The sequence below is a fragment of the Camelus bactrianus genome, chromosome 11 (genome assembly GCF_048773025.1).
Source record: "Camelus bactrianus isolate YW-2024 breed Bactrian camel chromosome 11, ASM4877302v1, whole genome shotgun sequence".
Classification (NCBI taxonomy): Eukaryota; Metazoa; Chordata; class Mammalia; order Artiodactyla; family Camelidae; genus Camelus; species Camelus bactrianus.
In genome coordinates, this window is record NC_133549.1 from 4,049,516 (window position 1) to 4,074,355 (window position 24,840).

At 43.1% G+C, this 24,840-nt stretch overlaps 1 long non-coding RNA gene across 1 annotated transcript in view; it reads left to right on the forward strand.

Moving 5' to 3' along the window:
- The window catches only part of LOC141579012 (uncharacterized), a 65,765-nt gene extending 43,089 nt beyond the window's left edge, over nt 1–22,676 (forward strand). The window contains exons 6-8 of the long non-coding RNA XR_012509895.1: nt 3,136–4,277; nt 4,580–4,703; nt 21,628–22,676. This is a non-coding gene — a long non-coding RNA (uncharacterized LOC141579012). The remainder of the gene's footprint in view (nt 1–3,135; nt 4,278–4,579; nt 4,704–21,627) is intronic.
- The last annotated feature ends 2,164 nt before the right edge of the window (nt 22,677–24,840 follow it).

Sequence of the window (24,840 nt, forward strand, 5' to 3'; positions counted from 1 at the left end):
TTTTTTGTTCTTTTCTTCCATCCCAAAATTTCTTGGCTATTATTATGACTTTATTATTCCTGAAGAATTCTAAAATATATTGTTCAAGTTAAAAAAAAATCAGATAAGAGTATTCATGGGATTTTTATTAAGTTTTGAATTATTTTTAGGAGAACTTCCATATTTACAAAACTGTTTTCCTCCATGCAATATGTTGATGTCTCTACATTCACACCTCTTATTTACCCCTCAGTACAGTCCTGTAGTTTTCTCCATGTACAACATGGGCATTAATTGTGAGTTTATTCCAGATTACTGTTGATGTTTTTGTTAATTTTCTAAGTGAGAATTTTTTGCTTTTATATTTTTTAACTGTTCAAACTGACACCTAGGAAGGCAGATTCGGTTTGTAAATACTCACTTTGTAACTTGTCATTTAAAATTGTAAGTATTAAGTAATTGTTCGAGGATCCTTTCTTTTGTGTTTTTAAAAATTTGTTTCCAATATTATCAAAATGGTCATAGCTAAGAAGTATAGGTGTGGAGACCGATGGAGAGAGGTAGTGTGGCTCATGTACAAACTCTGAGCACTTTCATGGCTGCATTTAGGCTGGGGAAGCCCCAGAAGAGCCCACGTTAGACCAGGGGTGGCTTTGTATGCACTTGAAAGCCAGCTTTCCTACCTTTATGGTGAAGCCTGGTGGGCGTGGTAGGTAGATGATCAAGGTCTGATCAAGGTCATTGGCTGCACAGAGCGCTGTGTCTGTGAGAACTGGAGTCCATCACCATGGGAAATGCTTGGTGCCAGGAACACTGCAGGGGAGCTGGGGAGTCTGTGTGTTAAGGATTTTCCAGTCCTGGGAGTGGGAAGATCAGACTCTTCATTCAGATCTGAGTTTGAATTCATCCTCTCTTGTTTACTGGTCCTCTGACTTTTGTCAAGTTATCTACCCTCTTTGAACTCCTATTTTCTTGTCTCTCAAAATAGGAGAATTACGGCCTGCTGCTAGAGTGTTTGATCTGGATAAATGATTTGTTTCTATAAGATGCCACGTACAGTCACAAGCTCAGTGAGAAATGGGCTGTCACCTCTTCATCTGCAACTCAGTGCTCGACAGGACATCGGGGCAAAGCCAGTCCATAATTTGTTTGTGATGCAAGTAGGAACAAAATTAATGTCTTGCCTTTCCCTTGCAGTATTATTACTCCTTTGCTTCATTTACTTCTTTCCTCCTTTCCTTTCCCCTCCTCCACCAAAAGATCCTGAGGGTCTCTCAGAACACTAGATTCAAATTACTTTAAAGGGTGTCTCATTCTCATGAAATGACTGTAACTTAAAAAAAATCTGTACAGATCCCAGACGTCATTGTATTTGATTTACACACACACACGCACACCCACCCACACACACAATCAGCCTACCTCCCACTAGCTGAGGGAGAAGGACCAATTTTTCTGAGTTTTCATTCACTGAGCGTGAGAGCAAAGTCTCTTACGCAGATTTTCACCTTGCTTAGTGCATGGTGTTTTTAATTGGATTTCTGCTTTGTGGCCATAGAACTATTCTCCTTATAGAAGAGAGGATGCGGAGACATAGACATTCTGCTGAGATATTGGTGTCAACATATTTGAGTTGGAAAGGACTTAGGACAGCATAGAGTCGTACCTTTTTATGGGTGAGAATTCATGACAGTGTAACTTGGACAAGAACCTAGGTCTTCTGTCTTCGTGTCCACGTGGATGAAGAGGCAACAGGGCGGGAGATGGCAGGGATCCTTCTTGCTTGAGTTCCAGGGTCTTGCTAGTTTTCATTGCTCAGCTGCCTTTAGTTTAGGTCCGTGTGGCCTCTCATGGGAAGGTCACTCTGTCCTGATAGACTGAGTTTCTAATCAGCAAAAAGCCCTGGACCCACTCATATTTCCCAGAGTTTTTCTGCTGTCCTGCTGACAGTTTATATAAATGATACTTAAGAAACTACTGGATATAAAATACTTATTGTTATCATTTGCCCTCAATTTCCATAGGAATGGGGTGCTGTCTCAGGCTGTCTAAGGCTAGATCTGAACAAAGATAGGGTGATAGGCTGTGCTGCTGGACCCTCCCCAGTCATAAGGGATTTCCACCTTAGTTTTTAGAATCAGACAGATGAGTTCAAATCTTGCCCTTAGCAGTTATTAGCTTTGTGAACTTGGGGAAGAAACTGTACTTGTTTGTGTCCAATTTTCTTTATCTGTAAATAAGTTCAGTATTTACTTTAGGGTTTTTGTTTTAGAATTGAATGAGCTAATTCCCTCATTTATACCTAAAATACTGATCGCGTGGTTCTATGCTGGTGCCTTGGTAGAAGATTACTAAGGGACTCAGCAGTGAGAATGCCGGTGGGGGACCCCTGGATCATAGAGCTTATATTCCAAGATATGCTTGTAAAAGACTGGATGTGCAGTGGATTTTTAGTAAATGTCCATTCCTTTCCTTATCCACATTGATTGTGTATATATCTTTGTACAATATATGAACAATTTTTTATTGCAATTTAAATTTCTTTGTAGTATTTAAATTATGTAGCTATAACAAAATACGTGAAATAAAATGATTTGTCTTTTATTTTCTTTTCAATATGCAAAACAAAATAAAACAGAAAAGAAAAAAAGGTTTTGAAGGAGTAGAAATAATTTTGTTTCTGTGGAATCAATTCCCTATGTTAGGTTTTTTAGTTGTGTTGTTAAACAGCATATAAAATTGATAGGTTGTGACTTCAGTGTTGATAGCTAGGTGAGTGTAGTTTCTTTTTGTGGTAGTCTTTGATGAATTATTTGCACTAGATCATAAATGATGTGCATGTTACATATTGGAAACGAGGAAAGAGTGGAGACATACTACCCCCAATGCAGTCATCTTGTTACCAAGTCGAAACTCGTACTGCTTGCTGCATGACAGGCCAATAAATCGGGAGATTGAGGTGTTGGAGCAAGGAATAGTGACTTTATTTGAAAAGCTGGCAGACCCAGAAGATGGCAGAATGACATGCTGGAGAACCGTCTCTCCCAAGTCAGAAATCAGTCCGCTTTTATACTAAAAAGGGGCGGGGATATGGTTGGTTGTTGCAAACTTCTTGTGGTATGAATTGTTTCTCCTTGGAATTCTTTGTTCTTGCAGCTGTCCACGTGGGTCAAATCATGGTGCCCCTCTAAAACCTCCAAAAAAAAAACAAAGTTGATTCTCTATTTTGCAACTTGCCATCTCTACATAAGTGCAGAAGAGTTAACATCGTGAAAGATCAGAGCCCAGAGAATAGGCTCTCCTGGATATTTCAGGCTAAAGGCAACTTTCTTTTACAAAAGTTACAGAGCTACCAAGTCTGAGCCTAGAAAACAGCAAAGGTTTAAAGCCAAAGGAACAGATCTAACATGCAGTCAAATTTATTCTCTTCTATTACAATTTCTTTTTCCACCTCATAAATAATTTTAGTAAGAAACATGAGCAATTTTTTTACTTTTGCTTCTTAGTAACGGATAAGTGGGCCAAATACATTTATGAGAGCAGGGATGCTGTGCAGGCATTGGGGTCACAGTAAACTCTTGTTGGGGGTGGTCGACTCTGCAACTTGTCTGATGCCCCGTGGGTGTTGGTGAGGGACCCCATAACCAGGGGCTCTCTTCAGGAAACAGCATATGGGCATTGACCTCTGGAGACCTCTTTTTCAGCTGCCGGAAATTTTTTCAGATACTGTGACTGAAAAACCACTTCAACTGGTGATAATTAGGGAATAAAGGAAGAGGAAAAGGGCTTGGATTAGATTAGAAGAGAAGGACAGAATATCAGGGAACCTGGGGGCTTGGCAGTGGGTCCTTGGGAGAGAGTGGAGCAGAGGTGGGGAGGGGCACGGCTCTGGAACCAGCTCCTGCACCTGTCCCAGGGCCCAAGTCACACAGCTTTTAATTGGCCCAGGACGCTCTCCTGTCTGGATGTCACCCTGGGCAGAACCTTGAGAATCGAAGGTAAGGGGTGGGCAGCACTCACCTAGGGGATCACTGAGGACTTCGTTCAAGTCCACGGTGTCTTTTCTGGTCATGTGTCTTCACTTGCCCTTTATCTTAGGATCTGAGGAGCAGGAGCAAGGAACGCAGGGAGAGATCCAGGAAGACATCTGACTGTGTTAAGAGACGACAGTCACAGCCACACGTGGAGCGAGGACACTTGCAGCAAAGTAAAACGACTTCACAACTATTGCATCAGAGCTGCCGGTGTGAGAGAGCCTAAGCCTGTCTCAGAGTGCAGGGGACAAGCAGAAAGGAATGGTAAATTTCCACTGACAGTTGAAATTTTGTTAAATAGCCTGCTACTTTTGCTTTTATCACTTGAATGAATGCAGGCCTATTTCTATGGGCATTTATATGTTCACTCAAACCCACCAGCCACTCTTGCCCCCATCGGGGATGGGCTTTCTCAAGCCCAGTGCACCTCCTGCTTGGGTGGGTCACGCTGCGGGTCCTCGCCTGGGGCCGGGCTGCTGCAGGGCACTGAGTCCCCAAGGCACGGCCTGCGAGACACGACAGGAACACCTCTGCTCTTGACTGAGTGCCTCCGTTTCCCCCTGCAGTGTAAGAATGCTGGTGACTGAGTTAGAAGCATGCTTCAAAGCTGTCCGTGTCCTTGCCATCCAGAAGCAGAGCCTGGGAGCTTCCGAATTTCTCCAGAATGCGGTTTACATTCATCTTCGACAAGTGAGTTTATGTCCTTTTACAAGTGGAGGAATTACTGCCGTTTTCCTGGAACTTACTCACCACTAGTCCATCTGATTTTTCTGTGCTAGGATTCAATATGGCATGCTAAAAATTCTGGAGTCAGATCTTGAAACACTGATGAAGAGGATTATTTTATTTCTATATATGATAGTATTTTACTTTCAAAATTCAGAGTTTTCAGTTCTTTCAAAAATTTTTTGGGTGGTTGGAGAAACAACTTTGCTCTTACCATCTTTGTGACCTGTTGCTGTATGCCTGTCACCTGTCTTCTGTCACTTGTGAGGTGGTTCTATTTGTGACCCTGTCTGCATTTTTCATGGTAAAAACATAAAGTCTGTAAAAGTACAGTCCCTTTTACTCCAAAGACATTCCACAAATACTACTTAAATCTGGGTGTGGTTTTAAGAAGACAGAATCATTAGAACATGTACTTGCAGGTTGCTAGTGCAAAATCCCCAAATCAATAGTCTAGCTCAACATCTAAAATCTTTCTAATCTACCTTTGATTTGTAATGATAGTTGAAGCAGTTTGCTAAGAATTCAAGACCAGGGTTAGAATACAGGCTGGTGTAGCTCAGCAGGTCCTCCCAAGCTGATGCTCTGCCAGAGGGCAGGTCCTATGGGAGAGGGCGTGTCCTCCCCTCCCTGAGCTGACAATTTGATGGCAAAGACATTCATCAGGTGAAGAACTTGGAGTTTCTTTAAGAACAGTGGGTTTGAAAACAGTCCTAAAAGTGTGGGAGTGACACAATCCCATTTGTCTCAAGTAGGGGAGAGTGGCTTTGGGGCCACTTGGGAGACTCGTGAGTCCAGGTGGGCAGTGTTGGTGACTTCCACTTGAGCGGTGGGATGGTCAGCGGGTAAAAGCTAACAGATTGAAGGCATGTTTAGATGGTAAAAAGGAAAGGATGAATGATGTCTGTGAAGGTAAGATGGAGTAAGGAACAGGTTTCTGGGTGGATTAATGAGGTAAACGATGGTCCTGCTGTGCTCTGAGGAGGGAAAGCTGTAGAGGGAGTTCTGGGGGATAACTGATGAGTTCAGCTGTGGGTAAAGTGAAAGGCTGTTAGATGTGTGGTTTGGGAGTTCAGGTGAGAGCCAGTAGTGAGTAGGGGGAGGGGAGAGAGACTTTCAAATCAGTTTGTCTTGTGAACATACAAATAAGGATGAGTAATGACACACTTAAAACCTCTATATTCTGTATTTAAAGCCCAGTAACATTTTGCTATATTGACTGCAGAGGTTCTTAAATTTTTTTAATAGAAATAAAATAAATAGAAACAAAATAGTGGAGTTAATGAACATCTTAGAGTTGACGTGTGTCCTTGTATGTATTTTGAATCCTCATCTGTTTATAACCATAATCTACAAAAAGTTCGCTTGCTTAGCATAAGAGTTAAACAGACGGACGTGACACAGTGTTGGGGCTTGAAGCTGATCTTCTCGGGCAAATTATGTCACCTCTCTGTGCCTTAGTTCCATCTTCTGTGACTGCCCCCGGGCCCCTCATCACAGCTGACTTCCTAGACTAGATGTTGGGAGGGAGGCTGCTGAAGGGAGTAAGAAGTGGCAACTGCTAGGGACACTGAAGGGAGACACAAAAAGTGATTAAAGCCGATAAACTCAGTACAAACAAATACTCTCAAAAGAGAGAATCCCGCAGTGTTTTGAGCCACTTAGCGTATGGGAAGCAAAACCACGTGGACCCAAAGCTCTTGAGCATGTGAATATTGTGGGTGGGAGGGTGTCATCAGAAAAGGGTTGAGAAAAGGCCTTTTGGTTTCCCTTGACGTTTCCAGTAAGGATGGGGAGCAGAAGAGAAAACCCCCTGCTTCAGAGTGGAAGCTGCTGTTTTGTGCAAAACTGACCAAAGGTTGGAGAACAGTCATCAGCGGTGCTGGCAAATGAAGAGACTTCGGGATTGGGTGGGGCACTTGCTGCGACTTCCAGGTGACCTGCTGGCTGGGGGCTGTGTGGCGGGCAGTAGGTTTGCAGGGTGACCCGGGCATAAACCCTGGCTCTGAGGCTGCTGGTCTGACTAGCAAACCTGGGCACCCGCAGTCCTAATGGGGCAGCTCGGGATGTGGCCTGGGACACCTGCCATGTTGAGGGCGAAAAGAGGGCTTCCCTGAGGGGGTGTCCCTGCGGAGACTGGAAACGTCCTCCTGCAGGGGAGGAAGAGCCTCTGAGCAGGGTGCTGGATGCACAGGCAAGACCACCCTGAGCACGGAGGGTTTGGGGAGCCGGAAGTCACACAGTGTCCCGAGCAGCTTTGTTCCTGAGAAACTAGAGGGAGAAGAGGCTGAAAAGGCAGGCTAGTTTCAGACCGTCTGGTGGGTTATGAGTGACAGTAAAGGACTGGTCCGGCAGGCACGAGAGAACCCTGTGGGCGTCCCAGCGGGGGCGTCACACTGGAGGGTGTAGCTGGGTTATAGACTTTGCCACTTATTAGCTGTGTGACTTTGAGCAAGATCACCCCACCTCTCTCTATATATCTTCATCAGTAAAATGACAGAGTGACAAGCTCGTGTCATCAGAAGGCTTAGTTTAGCTCTGATCCTCTTTGTCCAGTCCTGTCAGTGCTGCCTTGTGAGGTTCTGCAGCGGCTGCTCTTACCCTGAGATGGGAGGGCGTAAAGGGACATAGTAGTGCCCGAGGGCAGGAAGGGGTTGCTTTAAAAGCAGACATGTTACCGCCTGCAGCTGCAGGCCTGCAGGCAGTTTGGTTGAAGGTCCTGCAGGGGACTTTGGAGGCCTTAGGTTGTGGAGAGTACTTTGGACGCCTTAGCTTCCTCTTAAGTCTTGTTTTCCCTTGCGGACCGGATTTGCCTTTGCAGATTGATGCTGAAGATTTGGGCTTCTAGCAAAGCTGTTTTCAGAGATGGGTATATACGTAAAATATCATATAAATTAAAATGATTTATTTAACGTGTGGGACTTCGCAGCTGTTGGGAACAGCTCTGTTGTCCTGGTCGTCACGGAGGACACCAAGGGTCATCAGAGCGTGCGGGAGGACAGGTAGCCTGCAGTGCTGCTGAGGGTTGTTCTCCCGAGTAGAGCACTCTGCTGAGTTGACTCTTCTCTGAGTTTGGTTGCCAGATGAGCAGACAGCAAATTAATGAGTTCTGGTGGGATTGTATAATGACAGGAAGAAAGAGGAAACCGTAGTTTTTCCAGACTAAAACATGCTTTTGTTTCCTGATCCAGTGTGTTCCATTACAGAATTGATGAGTTTTGTCTATTCTGGGACTTCATTGAAATAAACGTTCAGCCTAAATGTTAAGAGTTATATTTTATTTGGCTGGAGGACTTGAGCCGGGATGGCAACCTCTCAGATCACTCTGAGGGACTGCTCCGAAGAGGTAGGGGGGGAGCTAGGATATATAGAAGTTTTAGAAGAAAGACCAGGTAGTTGGAACAATAAAATATTGCTTGTTATCTAAAGAAATCCAGATATCTCAAGATCAAGTATTTAGTGCTTTTCTATGTATGGGAGGAAGCAAACATTTGTGTCATTGAATTCATCCCTTTGGCAGGTACCTAGGTATCTAGGGCCAGTATCCTGTCCTTTCTTACTCTGAGTCCGCTCAGAGGGCACCACTGTGAGTGGCTGAGAGGCTGGGCTGCAGGCATGCACTCGCTGGGGGGTGGCAGCAGCCGCTGATGACTTGGTTTCAGCATTCTTTGTTTACTGACATGTTTGCAGTATTTTCATTCACATTGTAGTATTTTCATTCACGGACTGATTATGGATAATCTGCAACCTTGGAAAGCAACCGAGATGGAATTACTGCAGGTACCTTCTACTTTAATAATCCGTGTGCAAACATAAACATGGAGGAAGCATACATTTGGATTTGGTGGTGTAGTGAAGGGTTTCTGCACATTACAGGAGAACGCAATGCAGAATTCCTTAAGTCCACCTTTCTTTTCTGTAGTGGTTTCTGAGAACAGTTTATGGTAATTAACCAACATTGACAAATGGTGGCACACATTGCATTTAATAGCTGGCCGGCTGCAAACTTGTGTATTGGACAGGTGGAATTCATAGGCAAGTGGTCAGGTGGATGGGAGAGAGATGGAGCCTAAGCCTGGGCCCAGATTCCGGTTTAAATCATCATTTCCTCACCATACGGCCTTGGACTAGAATGTAACCTCTCTTAACCTGTTGGTGAATCTGTGAAATGGGCATGATAATATTCGTTTCTTCTTGGGATTGTTGTAAGTTCTAAAGAGTATTGTAGCACACATGAAGCACTTAGCAGTGTTCACTGTGTGTGGCCGCCCCGCTTGGCGTGTGTCAGAGCCGTAAAGGCAGCATTTGTCTGTTGAGGATGCACTGGTAGCCCCTTGAATATGTTGTGAATTTGGTGATTTCCTCTAATCTTGGTAACTCTGTGTGCCATGGGCAGTTATTTTCATGGACAGATGAGGAATCTCAGGGTAAAGAAGACTGTGTAATTTGCCCAAAGTCAGACCATAATTTTGGGTGCATGGGCCTCAGTTCAGCATGGGCCCCAGGGCCTTTTGCCCTCTCCGTTCAGCACCAGAGCCAGATGTGTGGTCGGCTGTTTCCCAGCCCAGAATATCGGGCAGGCCACAAGACACACCTGGCCCTGCGCTGCTTGAGCAAAAACTCCGGAGGAGAGGAAGTTACAAAAGGGATAAACATAAAAACAAATGACAGCAAACTGTGATCAGCACTGAGAAGGAAAGGAACACGCCTCACACTGCAGAGCTGCGAGCTTTCCCGTCGGGGCTGCTCTGGGGGCGTTCATCTCAGCTAAACAAACTCTGCTGCTGCACCAAGGCAGGAAGGCAGGGAGCGTGTGGCCACGTAGACAGGGCCTTGTTAATCATACTCATTCCCCATTAAGCTGCAGCTGTCACGGGCACTTACCTAGTAAACAGATGTCTTCCATAATCATCATGCACTTTTCTTGGTAGTTTTATTGCCCCACTTTTGAGATGAGGTCATTGAAGTTGGGGAGTTTGCTGCATGCCCGTGATCACCATGGAAATAACCCCACTGGTCTTTCAAACTAGACTGGTGTGGCTGTCATGTCCCAGCCCTGTGAATGGCATCATGTTGCCTCTCCCAAGCGGCCCAAATGACTGACATTGATATTCTTAATTCATAGGAAATGGTATGTGACAATAGGAGGAAAAGGTATTAAGAAATTGTTTGGAAAACTAGAACAAAACCCAATTCTTCCCCAGCTGGTGGAGCGTACCCTGTGTCACTCACCCCACTCACTGCGTGTCACCTCCTCCCTGCCGACTCCACGTTCAGAAGCCAGTCTGAGTCTTTGAAGAACATTTTGCCTCATGACACTCTTGACTAGGACCTGCGACCTCTCTGTCACTGGTTAACTCTCTCTTGAAAGCCATTTAAATTTCTTGCAGGCTCCTCCACTCAGATGTAATAATATCCTCTTTCAACTTCTTGATGCAGCTCCTTAATGAAGATCTCGTGAAGGAAACTTAGTCAAAACCTGGGAGGTATGCACACAGTGACTGCAACCTCAGCATTTTATGAAGTTCAGAATCAGATTTGTGGGTGACTCAGGAAAGGCTTTTCTATGGTAACAAGGGGAAAGTGAAAGGATGCAGGCTGTGTGAGACTGAAACATCTCGGTCCCAGCCAGCAAGGCACCTGCATTCAGGATGGTGTGTGGGGAGTGCAGAGTTCTCACAAAGAAAGAAGTGTTGGGATGGGAGGGAGGACAGTTAGGTACTTTACTGTGGAGGGAAAAAGTGGGTTAAGCATTTCCTGATTTAACAAGAGGATTGTGACATGATGTGCTTGTATTTTGGAGAGAAGGGTTTTGTGGGGACAGGCCTAGGGAGAACGCTCTGTGGCTGGGGAGTCAGCACAACAGAGAAACACAGAGAACCGGGCAGACCCCAAGGCCCCTGCTGGGGAAGAGTTTGCCGGCCAATTCGAGCCCTGGGGGCGTCTTCTGTCCCTTAGCTGGGGCCTCAGAGCTCCCTTCACAACCCAGTCCTGTTGATACAAGGAAAAAAACGTGAGGCATGAGAAGGGCTGTGTCCCAGGATTTGCTTGAGCCCCTGGGATGTGTCCCACCAGATTTTGTTCCTTGGCTTCATGCAGTAAATATTCAAGAGCAAGCCAGTGTTGAGAAAAGGTAGATTTATTCACAGAGACACATTGAAAGGCAAGAGAAAGGCCACGAGGTGTGGGGTTTGCGTGGTCAGATTAAAAGTAAGTACACACTCCACCAAATGTGGGCTTTCTCCGAAGAGGGAGAGAGAGGGGTGACCGCGAGGTGGCGCTGTTTTGCTCGTTTTCTTGGGCTTGGTGGTTTCATTTGCTAATATGTAGAAGGACCAGCCTAAGGGAAAGGGGCTGGGATTCGCAGGGAGTTGGCCATTTCCCACCCTTTGACATTTTGTGGCTAGCCTTGGGACTGCCATGGTACCTTGGGGCATGTTATTCACCATGTTACTATTACAATGGGTGTATAATGAAGCTCAAGCTCTGCTAGAAGTTAAATCTCTTCATCCTGAGCCTCAAGGCCTACTGGGGTTTGAATCCTTCACCATTTTGATGTTAATTGCTGTGGCCTTCCTTGAATGGCTGTGCTCTGACCCTTCCATCCTGTCTCACTGTGATGACACAGAGAGAGCAAAGGCCGGGCCCTGCCTGTGCTCCTGCATTTAACAGCGGGAAGTGTGGAGTGGGCTTATGATGACTCTGAGTGGTGAGAAGGATGTTTCAGATTTTGCCATGTGAGACATGGGGACCTGCCAGCAGCCATCACAGATTTATCTCAAGGGCATTATCGCTTGTGTTGTTATGGAAAGAACAGGCCAGCCAAGAAACAAACACTGAGATTTATTACGCTGGCGGGTTCAGAGGGGCTCCTGTTCCGAAGCTCTGAGCACCTCCAAGACCAGCACATGAGGTTCTATAGGGTTAATTACAAGTAAGGGGCTATTAGCCAATAAGGCTAAAACAACAAAAAGCAAGGAATCAGTACACTGAAGCTTATGAATTTGGAACAGATCACGTTACTGACAATTGCTGACCTTGGATTTACGAGTTAGCTTATTAGCCCAGTAAACTGACACTAAACTTCAGATTTACGAGTTAGCCCAGCAATACTTAGATCAGTAAACCGACACTTACCACACTTAGATTTGTGACTTAGCTCGTTAGCCCAGCTGGGCTTTTCCTTCACAGTGTCACTCATCTTTTCTATATTACTTTTTTTTTTTTTTAAGTATTTAATCCAAATTTAATATCAGGTTTTTTGGAAAGAAATTTCTTTTTCTTTTCTTTGGGACTCTTTTGGGGGGGTAGGTAATTAGGTGTATTTATCTGTTAGTGGAGGCCCTGGGGCTTGAACCCGGGACCCCGTGCACGCTAAGCACACGCTCTACCACCCCCCCATGATCTTTTCTTTTTGCTTTAGCTGCCAAGAATCTTACAGCTGAATTTCTAGTCGGCCTTTCACACTTGCCCTGACTCCAGGGAATCCATTTTTATGACTTTACCTCCCCCTGGTTTCATTTAAGTATTGAATCTCCAATTTCTCTTCACTCTCAATTTTGCCTTTTTGTTGTTATGGTTGTTAAGGTGTGTTTAAAAAAAATTGTTTAATTTCTCTTTTAGCAGGAGGCTGAAAGTAAATAAATATGTAAACAAACAGCACACTTAAATGCTTTTATACATTGTAAGCTGTTTAGTAGTTACTTAAAACCCGAATTGAATATTAAAGTGATAACATTTTTAAATTATTTTTTAATTTTTTACAAAGATATAGCTGATTTAAAATGATATGTTTCAGGTGTACAATAGATGCTCCATTTATATTTACTGTAAACATTGGCTGTATTCCCTGTGTTGTAAGATACATCCCTGTAGCGTGTTTACATTACATGTTGCAGTTTGTATAAGAAAGTTGGGTAACGCAGAGTCTGGGGCATGGCTGTGTCTGACCCAGGGTCACGCTCACCCTGCCTGTCAGAGCCCAGGCCCTCACTCCTGTCTGCAGGGCAGCGAGGGGAGGCAGCCCTCATCAGCGCTGGCACCACCCTCTGAGCGGCAGTGACAGCAGTGTCTGTGTGTGGACGTGCAAAGTGTTTTTCCAGGAGCTTTACATGCATTTCTGCATTTAATAATTAAAGCCCTCCTGTGAGGAAGCGTTTTATGATTTTAATGAATAATACATTTTATTTTGATATTGATAGACTTCAAACCTCCGGAAAATTTACAGAAGTAGTACAGTAAACACTTAGATATAGTTCACCTTAAAGGGCACTATTTGTCCTTTTGTGTCTGGCTTATTTTAGCATAAAGTTTCAAGGTTCATCCATATTGTAGCCTGAGTCAGTACTTTATTCTTTTGGTTTCATAATGTCCTTTTTCTTTTTTTTCGTTTTTGGTCTATTTAAAAATATTTTCATTGAAGTCTAGTCAGTTTATAATTTTGTGTCAGTTTCTTGTGTACAGCACAACAATTCAGTTAAATAGGAACTTACCTGTATTCATTTTCATATTCTTTTTAAACATAAGTTACTATAAGATATTAAATACATTCTCCTGTGCTATACAGTATAAACTTGCGGTTTATTCTATACATACTCAGTATCTGCAAATCTTGAACTCCCAATATATTCCTTCCCACACCCTCTCCCCTCTGGTAACCATAGTTTGGTTTCTATGTCTCTGTGTCTGTTTCTGTTCTGTAGATAAGTTTATCTTTTTGTGTCTTTGTTTTTTGATTTTTTTTTTTTTTTTTAAGATTCCACATGTGAGCGATCTCATATGGTATTTTTCTTTCTCTTTCTGGCTTATTTTTTTTAGAATGACATTCTCCAGGTCCATTCATGTTGCTGCAAATGGCATTATTTTGTTATTATTTTATGGCTGAATAGTAGTCTATTGGAGAAATATACTACAGTCTCTTTATCCAGTCATCTTTCAGTGGACATTTAGGTTGTTTCCATGTCTTGCTATTGTAAATAGTGCTGCTGTGAATATTGGGGTGAAAGTGTCTTTTTGAGTTAGGGTTCCTTCTGGATATATGTCCAGGAGTGGGATTGCTGGGTCATATGGGAGGTCAATTTTTTGTCTTTTGAGGAACCTCTATACAGTTTTCCACAACCAAACTGCATTCCCACCACAGTGTAGGAGGGTTCCCAATTCTCCACAGCCTCTCCAGCATTTATCTGTGAACTTCTGAATGATGGCTATTCGGACTGGTGAGAGGTGAGACTTGATTGCTGTTTTGATTTGCATTTCTCTGATAATGATATTGAGCATTTTTTTCATGTTCCTATTGGCCATTTGTATGTCTTCATTGGAGAAATGTTTCTTTAGGACTTCTGCCCATTTTTGAATTGAATTGTTTGTTTTTCTTTCTTATTAAGTGTAAAAACTGTTTGCATATTCTGGGAATTAAGCCCTTGTCAGTTTCATTTATTGCAACTGTTTTCTCCCATTCCATAGATTGTCTTTTTGTTTTGCTTTTTGTTTCCTTTTCTGTGCAAAAGCTTGTAAGTTTAATTAGATCCCACTTGTATTATTTTGCTTGTATTTCTATTGCTTGAGTAGACTGCTCTAGGAAAACATTGTTGAGATGTATGTCAGATGTTTTGCCTATGTTTTCTTCTAAGAGGTTTATAGTGTCTTGTCTACATGTTTAAGTCTTTAAGCCATTTTTAATTTATTTTTGTGTATGCTGTGAGGGAGTAGCCTAACTTCATTGATTTACATGCAGCTGTCCAGTTTTCCCTACACCATTTTCTGAAGAGGCTGTCTTTACTCCATTTTATGTTCTCATCTCCTTTGTCAAAGATTCAATGACCAAAAGTTTGTGGGACTATTCTTGGTAATTTTGTTTATCCATTCATTGATGGATGGATATTGTTTGTAACTTTGGCTACTCTGAATGATACTGCCATGAATATTGATGTGCAAGTTTTGTGAGAATATATTTTCATTCTGATGGCTGTACAGTTGGCCCGCCATATCTGTAGTTTCCACTTCATGGATCCAGATGGCTGATTGTAAAGGGACTCGAACATCCTTGGATTATGGTATCCAGGGTGGGGTTTTCCTGAAACAAATTCCCGAGGATACTGAGGGATGACTCTATATGTAGGAGTGGAATTGCTGTGCCATATAATTCTAACCTTTTGAGGAAACACCAGGCTTTTCCAAAGAAGCTGTATCATTGCCCCTTTCCAACGGCTGCGTATTGAGGGTTCCCATTTCTCTGCCTCCTGACCGACACTTTTTATTGTCCATGTTTGATTATAACCATCCTAGTGAGTGTAAAATCAGATCTCATTTTGATGTTGATTTCGCTAGTGATGCTGAGCATCTTTTCATATGCTTATTGGCCAATTGTATATCTATTTAAATACTTGGCATATTTAAAAATTGGGTCGATTTTCTTTGTATTGGTCAGTTGTAAGCATTTGTTTTATATCCTGGATACTATTCTCTTATTAGATTTATGCTTTGCAAAATTTTTCTCCTATTCTGCTGATTGTCGTTTCACTTTACTTTTTTTAAACATTAAAACAATTTCTTTCTAGGGGAGGTAATTAGATTTATTCATTTTATTTTTCTTGCTAAGGACGCACTCTATCACTTGAGCTACCCCCATCCCCTTTCATTTCACTTTCTTGATGATGTCCTTTGTAACAAATGGTTTTAATTTTGATGAAGTCAATTTATCTTTTTTTTTTTTCACTTGTGCTCTTGGTATTGTATCTAGGAAACCATAGCCTATCCTAGGACCACAAAGATTTAAACTATGTCTTCTTTTAGAAAGTTTATACATTTAGATTTTACATTTCCGTCTGTGATCCATTTTGAATTAATATTTTATTTGTTAAATAAAATACGGGGGTCCAGATTCCAGATTCAGTCTTTTGCCTTCAGATACCCAGGTGTCTCTGCACCATTTGTTGAATAGACTATTCTTTCAATGGAGTGTTGTTGGCACATTTCTGGAAAAATGACTGTAAATGTAAATTTCCCCTCTGGATTTTTTATTGTGTCTCATAGATTTATGCATCCTAACTTATGCCAGTACCATAATGACTAGAGTACTATAGATTTGTAGTAACCTTTGAGTGAGTCCTCCAACTTTGCTCTTCTTTTTCAAGATTGTTTTGGCTGACCTGTGTCCCTTGCACTTCCATATGAATTTTGGCATCAGTTTTTCAATTTTTGCAAAGAAGTCAGCTGGAATTTTGATAGGGATTCCATTAAATTTGTAGATCACTTTGGGGGGTCTTAACATTTTTAACAATATTGTCTACCATTCCATGAACATGGGATGCCTTCCATATATGTAGATCTTTTAATTTTTTTTTGGTGATACTTCAAAATGTTCAATGTGCAAATCTTGTAAAATTTTGTTAAATGTATCTCTCATTTTATTTTTAATGCTGCTGTAATTGGAAAGACTGAGCTTCCTAAGGGTGGGACTATATATCAATTTATTTATTTCTAGGATTCCTACACAGCAAATACCCTAGATTTATATTTGCTACATTAATCTATCCACAATTCTTCCCACCCCCATGTCATAAGAAACCAAGACCCAGGTTAAGCTACCTGAACACCTATGTGGAAGTGAGAAGTGAGACCCTTGGGTGGGGTTTTGTGCAGATGATACTGAGAGCTTATTCAGGATGGCTTCATCTTAATTTCTTTTAAACAATCCTCCCAGTGTATATAGTCAGATACATTAAGAAAATGCCCTTTCGAAGTGTGGAGGAGCTAAGACTATAATTTTCAAATAATTTCTAGTGAGAGTGTTGTACTTGAAACTAATTTGCATCAATCTTTGAAGATTTATGTTTCAGGAGCTTTGACTATATAATAACTGTCTTTATTCAATAACTACAACTAAATGCTCAAACAACATGTACGAGTTTGAGCAAACTGCCCCCGCCCCGTAGTGCTGGTTGGCTGCAACTGTAACTGGAGTCAAGGCTTACCTATCCCAGTACGCTTGGGCGGATCTGCTCAAAGGGGTTCATCCAATAGTTTGTCGGTAGTCTTTTGGACAAAACCATAAAGCATTGATTTAAGGTTGCTGGAATGCATTATATTCTTATTAATATTAAGTAAGCACATATTGCGTGCTTACTGTATGTTGGGAATTGTCCTTTAGCTTCACATGAATATTATTTCACTTAAAACCACTCATATTTCCTTGTTATTCACACTTAACAGATAAGGAGTCTGAGGATTAGGTCTTCTCTCTTTTGGGGGGAGCTCATTATCAATGATGGGAAGTTGTAAGGAAAAAGATATTGATTCATCCAGAGAAAACAATTTTCTGAGAGTCAGCACTGAAGAGGGTGATCATTGTTTGAGTGAGACGAGCCCCGGGTTGTACGGAGTCAGCATCCTTGTCCTGGACACTGCACATGTAGCGCTGCATGGTGGGTGAGGCGGCGCGGCCACGCAGGGAACGCGGATGCCGGGCCATTGGGCTGTGCTCAGGCCCTGGGGGCTTTCTCCTAAGGGAAGTGGAACGTCATTGTCAGATTTTAAGTAGGGGAGAGGGGTGCTCTCGTAGATCACTTTTGTCTTGTAGAATGCTTAGAAACATTTAGAAGGCTCGGCAGGAGGTGATGTGATGAGTCTGAGTAGGGTGGCTGTGAGGTGTAGCAGTGTTCAATTTTCAAGTGATTTTCAGTCCCCGGTTTGTGGCTCAGTAGCCGTGTCACTTTGGATGACACGCTCAAGGAAGTGAAACAATTTATCTTATTAATTGAAGCAGTGATATACCGACTTCCCAGGACTTCTGTGGAGATCCAGTGAGATAACGTGTGCACAATGTGCAGCGTGGTCCCCAGCACAGAGTCAGTGCTGAGGGAGTGCCAGTGAGAATCTGGTAGGTGAGGTTTGGGTGGTGGGACTCGTTGACTGAGGAAATTGGGCCCTGAAGGAGGGGTCCAATCACATCTATGAGTGATGGGACTGAGCTGGGAGAGGCAGAGAGACCTTGCCCCCCGACAAGTGGCCCTGGGCAGGACGGCTATGGGAGGAGCACCGTGAAATCAGCTATTTGAAGGTGGAGTTGGAGGTGCCCTTGAAACATCTAAGTGCAGTGCCACAATCATAGAGGAGTTCTAGGGCCGGGCTGTGCATTTTCCTATAATCTCAAACCCTGAGGACCCCGAGGTATTGATCATTGAACATGAAGACATACTTACAGGACAAGTGAATAGTAGTATCATCTCTGTCATCAAAGCTCACGTCTCTTTATTCATCACTCACTTTGCTAATTGGGTACTTACAGAGCTCACTTCACCGTCCTCACCTGGGTTCAGGCTCCACAGAAAGGATCTTGTGTGTCTTCCTCTTTTCCAGAAGAAAACACATTTAGCTGGTAGACTTCTCTACCTCGCCAGACTTAGAATTTTAGTTTGTTGATTTAATTCTGTTTTCTGTTGACCGTCTCCTGACAGGAGAGACATTTTACCTCATGGTCAGGTTTCAATTAGCTGTTACTGAGAATTGCTGATCTGATCCATAGTGTATGTTTTCTATTAACTTTGTAGAGTACTTATCATTTTTCTGTCTTTGCCCTTTAATTTTGTTTCCTCTTCAATGTTCTATCCTATTTGGGGCCTTATTTTATTTTTTAATTAAAAATGTCTGTTAGCAGTTAAGAAAACCAAAGCAAAGAAAAAATGCCCATGATAGCTAGATTTAGAAAATATCTAGTGTGTTTTCTGTCTCGGCAATGGAGGGTTCTAGAAACTCTTGAAAACCTTCATTACATAAGTTCCTTAAAATGCTGATTAAGAAATAAGACCTTCCTTCCTCATCTTTCAAGCTGCACAGCTAATTGTCAAGAAAGTGAGGGGAAATCCTCAGAAGCCAAGTCAAACCAGAAAGCAAGGATTCTGGGAGATACGTGAGCCTTAGAAGCCCTGGGGGGCCAGTTAGCTCCTGAACTGAGTTTCAGTTGCCTTGACAGGAGGGCAGGAGGTGAGCCCCAGGCCTCTCACACTGGGAGTTGGGTGGCTGTTCTTACGTAAGGCCAAGCACATCCTGAATCCTGCTTTATAAAAGGGTGAATTAGAAAGAAAAGTAAAAAAGCATTCCTCAAGGCAAAGAAGTAAGGAAAGTCAATGTTTTTGGAAGCGGGGAAAAATAACATATCCAATGTAAGTATTTAGTTTAAATCTGTTCTGGCATGAGAGTGACAACAAACTCCTGGCAGAAAATCACAGCTCCTGCCGGAAAGAGAAGATGTGTTTTGAATGAATCAGTGGGCAGCCATTCCAAAAAAGGTCTCCAGAGTCTTCTGGATCAAGATACTGGACCCAAACACCTCCCTTCCATGGTCTCATTTAAATAACCAGAAAGGTTTTAAAGGAAAGAAGCCATATTCATAGTTCTATTTATTGACATTAATATATGCTTGGAATTCAGAGGTGACTATGGAGTTGTCTCCTCTTTAATGGACCTTACTTTCTATTTGACATAGTTGGGGAACTTGGTGGAGGGTGGTGTTAGTCTGTTGCAATTAGCCAGGAGAGGAGATTAAGAAAACAGTGAAGGTTGGGTGCCATTTTTAGCTGAGGACTGTCCTGTTCAGTTGGTTTGTAATTGCAGACTCGTTGAGTTGTCACTGGAGGGAATTGATCTTATGGAATTTGGGCTTAACTCAGGCCTCTTCAGAATGGACAAGTGAACCTGGAGAAAGACAGTCAAATCTGTGCAGACATTAAAGTCCACTTGAACATGCTCCATCCCTGAGCCAAAGATAGGACAAGTAGGCAGCACTTCTTGAGGACAGAGGAGTGGTTTTTAAGGTTCTCCAAGAATGAATCCCAGGGAACCGGGATGGCCAGTTGTCTAACTGTGACTTTGTTCTTTGGACGGTGTACCCACCGAGGTTATTGGCCGTTTATAGGTTTCCATTTCTCTTTAGTGCATGACAGGTGATGAGGACGTGGGCATACACTTTTGACACCTTGTTGAAGTGACTGGGTACCTGCCTAGAAGCGCGGGCACAGCTATGGCTGCGCCATACATCTTGCCGCCCATCCCGCTCCCCGGCTCCGTGCTCACGGCAGAGTGGTTCCTTGATGACCTGACCATCTCCTCTGTGACATCGTAACCCAACAAAATACCGGAGTGTATTAGCTTGGCTTTGTTCTTTTCCATCCTTCCCTTCGAATGATGATGACTGATAATGGACCCAGTTACGTTTGCAGATGATTTACACGTAGGGCTTTTAGTACAAACCTTGTAATACCCACTGTGTGATCTAGAGAAGAAAGTTACATTCTTTCCAAATTGTTTTGATGCACTTATGTGGGAAAATGATGTACGTTTGAATATGTATTTCCTCTCTGAATCATCATGGCTCGAGATGAATATTTGTAGACATGGAATGAGTTTTCTCTATTTGAACTGTATGGTCCCCTAAATTCTCCCCAGCTTTTTAAAGTCATCACTGGAGTGCTACCTCCAGAGTGTCCCAAACAATCCACCACTGCCTGTTCTTCGGACACTGTGAGTTTCCAAGTTGGAGAAGGCTGCTGGCTGTTGAGGCATTCTCTGGCACATTTCTGGCTGGCTGATGTGAACTTAGCACACAAGACTTGGCAGACAGTATCTAACCATGGTCACGTCCATTTCTGGAACACTCATGGAGGATTTTACACCTATGCTAGTGGCATACGTTATTTCATTTAGTTTTCCCAACAATCATAATTAGATTTTATCACCTGTATTAATAAGGAAACTGTCAAAGCGAGTGATGTGCAGACTTTGGACTGGAACACGGGTCTTTCTGATCCCTGTCTCTGTTCCCTCCCCAGCCTATCCTTCCAAATGGCCAGGAGACTCTTCCTCAGTCTTGAGTTTCCTGCTGATGTTACCACTCTCTTTGTTTCTGGAGAGGAAAACAAGTCTAAAGTTACTTTCCAGTTGGAAATGGAATGGAGAGTTAACGTTGGAAGCCGGGAGAGTCTGTCCTGTGATGAAGCGGTCTCCGAGCCACTTCCATTGGGACGTCACGTCACTGTCTGGGCCCCTTGCACAGCCTGTGCACAGGTGATAAGCCAGATGTGCCGAGCAGTCCTCCCGGACAGGGCAGTGTGTTGGAAATGAGTTTGGGGATTTGGTTTCATTACATAGGTTCCTGAGGGCCTTGGCCTGGCACTTCAAGTGGGACCACTCCCTGTCCCACAGACTCGTGCTCTGGGCCCGTGCAGACCTGACGTGGCCTCAGCCTGAGGCTCAGGGCCCGTGGTGATGAGGAGCATTTTAGTCCAGGGTCTGCCGGAGGCTCTGACACTTCTGGGCCGTGGGAATTTGTCCAGGATGATAATAATTCCTCCCCGAGTTTCAGATTTCCTTGCCTGTGAGCCGGGGTAGTAATAGTTACTGAAATGATTGTAATGATTCAGTAACGGGCACAGCGTGTGCTGGCAGGTAGCTGGTGTTTAAGGAGCAGAAGTCGCAGACACTCTGTCAGCCTCTCACTGTGTGCTCTGTGCTTTGAGAGGTTGTGTGTTTGGTGAAAGTCCCGCCCAAACCCTAGGGTCTAGATGAACTGTTGTTCCTTTACTTTCCCTTCCTTTTCCTCTTTCCCATCTCTGTGTCCATGTTTAGGTAGCAGATTCCTCTGTTTCAGGGAATACGGAACTTTCTAGTAAAAGGAGAGGCGGAACTCGGAAAGGTGGGGCCCAGAGGGGGTCTGGAGCGTCTGCAGAGCGCTGCTTCCCTGCATTACTGCATCCGGTCCCATCAGTGCATGAATTCAGCCTTCCTCTTCCTTCCTGTGTCGTTGGGTCTCTGGTTTAAGGGAAAAATTTTTACGGGTCTTTTTTCAATTAAATGTTTCGTTCAGATGCTTGTTGCTATTCTCCCTGTGCTTCAGAATTCCTAGGAGAGAATTCAGCAGTGCAGCATCCTCTCCGAGCTCTATGATTTGATCGGCTTCCACCGCAAGTCCGCCTTCTTCAAGCGGGTGTCCCCCGTGCAGCGCGCGGCCCCCGGCATCCCGGAGCCTGGCGGGAAGGCCTGCTACCGACTCCTTCTGCAGATGCTTCCTGGCTACAGTCTGTCGCTGGATCTGCAAGACTTCAGCAAAGGTGTTGGAACTAAAACATTTCTTCAGTCCCATTAACCATGCCTGGTTTGGGCCCTGCTGTCCTGTCTAATCAGGGTGAATTCTGATTCGTTTAGAACAGGGCTCAGCAGACTTTTTCTTTCAAGGGCTTGGGAGTAAGTATTTCAGGGTCTGCAAACCTCCTGATCTCTGGTGCAGCTGCTCAGCTCTGCTGTTCAGACTCCAGAGCAGCCGGACATTCCACACACCCACAGAGCGTTATTAACAGCGGTGGCTGGGGCTGGAATCGGTGTATGAACTGCAGTTTGTCCCCACAGCCTCCTCACTATTGACGCCTGCACCAGAGCGTGCATTTGTGACAATGGGTGAACCTGCACTGACACGTCATCATCACCCAGAGCCCAGACTTGACACTAGGATTTACACTTGGTGGTGTGCACTCTGTGGGTTTGGACAGATGTGCAATGACATGTATCCACCGTCACAGCATCATACAGAGTAGTCTGTCTTAGTGACCTTAAAATGCTCCGTGCTGCACCTCATTCATTGCTCCTTCCCCTCTAGCCTCTGACAGCCACTGATCTTTTAGTCTCTGTGGTTTTCCCTTTCCCAGAACACCATACAGTTGGAATCAGACAGTTGCGGAACCTTACCAGATTGGCTTCTTTCACTTAGTAATATGCATTTAAGGTTCCTCTATGTCTTTCCATGCCTTGATAACTCATTTCATTTTAGCACCAAATAATAGTCCATTTTCTGGCTGGACCACAGTTTATCCATTCACCTACTGAAGAACAGCTTAGTTGCTTCTGAGTTCTGGTGATTATGAATAAAGCTGCTATTAACATCTGTATGCAGTTTTGTGTGTGGACATAAGTTTCCATTTCGTCGAGTAAACACCAAGGAGCACAGTAGCCGGATCATATGTTAGGGGTATGTTTAGTTTTGTAAAAAATTGCCAGACCGTCTTCCAAAGTATCTGGGCCATTTTACATTCCCACCAGCAATGCATGAGAATTCCTGACGCTCCACATCCTCACCAGCATTCGGTGCTGTCAGTGTTCTGCGTTTTGGCAGTTCTGACAGGTGAGCAGTGGTACCTCGCTGTTTCAGTCTGCATCCCCTTGATGACAGATGCTGTGGAGCATCTTTCCATAGACTTCTTTGGCATCTAGATTTCTTCTCTGATGAGGTCTGTGTTCAGGCATTTTGCTCATTTTTTAATCAGGTTGTTCATCCTTCTGGTTGAGTTTAAAAAGATTTTGGTATATTCTGGATATCAGCCCTTTATCAATGTGTCCCTGCCCTTCACCTGCAGCACCGGAGTTGTCCTTTGGGTCTCAGTGGAGTGTCAGCTCTTCAAAGAGTTTTCCTGTCTTCCCTCAGCCTTAATACTGTCCTTGTGTTTTTCACTTTAATTGACTCATTTTGTTATTTTTAAATAGCATTTCCCATAATTTGTAAGTACATTAAAAAAAAGGGCAATGATTGAACAGCACCTCCCCCACCAGGCTGTGTGCCCTGTGAGAGCAGAGGCCCTGTCCCCACTCACCGTTTCCCATGACAGCACATGGCACATGTCCATGTAAAAGTGTGTAACTTGGGGCCAAACCTGATGAGCAGCTATGATGACATATTTTGGCTACCATTTATTGAGTAGACTTTGTTTCTGATGTTAATTATTAAATCACATGAATGAAACTTGTTTGTTTTGAAAAATAAAACAACAAAGCACACCTCCATTTGATTGGTACTTTCTACTTAGCCTTCTGACCCAGGAGGGGATGTTCACCATCATCTTGTGGAGGAGGTTGGGGAGGTAAAGTAAGAGAGTGAGATCAAATAAAGTAAAAATGATAACTATCAGTTGGCTTTATTTTCACTAAGACATAAAAGTTACTTTAAACCCTATCTCAGCTGTTGTTCTGTTGTTTTAAACATTTCTCATAGAATTAAATGGAAGCCCACTAAACCCTGAAAGGGAAATTGTGTGCTCAGGTCCTGAAAAGTGTTTATGTCTATTTCTTTAAATGCACATTTTCCCTGCTGGTTACAGAAAGTCGAGGCGGGAACACAGCCGTGCACTGTGTTTCTGCCGGCTTCACGGGCTGCTTACTGTCATTTTCATTTTCTTGTGTTGCAGTTAATGAAGGTTTTCCATGAGATATATTGCTCAGCCTTTTCCTGAATGAAGGATTGAATTTTCCACAGGAAATCTTATGAAAGAGAGTGACAAGGCACATGGGTTTCCCAAAAAGGAATACTTGATGTAATAAACTCTCACTATGGTGAACTTTTTGAATACAAGTGAGTTGAAAATTTTATCACTAGGTCATAGGCCACAAATCTGTCTTAAGAATAAAAAGATTCAAATTTTATAGAAGAAGCAGTTTGAATCAAGTAGAAATTATGATTTGTACACTAGTTGGTGTTAGAAATTACACTCAGTCTTCTCATAATTGCCTGTGGTAGGAACTGGATTATTATTTATTTATTAAAAAAAAATCCACTAGGTGCTATTTGCCCCATTCTTGATGCAGCAGTGCTGAGGTTAGTTAAGTTGGGCCATTTAGGATTGTTAGCTAGGTTTTCTGGGCATTGATTTCAGCCTCTTTATCTTTTTTACAATCTCTTCTTTTGTATCGGCCTTTGGTCTTTTGACAACGTGGAAATACTGCACGGATCTGCCTTTCCCTTTTTTCTTGTCTTTGTGGGAAAAGATTTCTGAAAGACAAACTACTAGGATATTAAGGATTTTGTGTGGGGTAAGTTTGTTCAGTTCTAAGGTTTTCAATTAATATGTATTAATACTTGCTATTCAGCTAATGACAGTAAAATTATAAACTAACTTAAGTATACATCAGTAAGTATAGTACAATCAGCCCATCACCCAGATTAAGGAATTCACAAACTTTTCCATACTTCCTTTATTCAGACCTTTGTTCTTTTATTTGTCCTTTGTTGAAGTATTTGACAGCAAATCCAAGAAGACATGTCATTTTACCCTATGTGCTCAAGTAA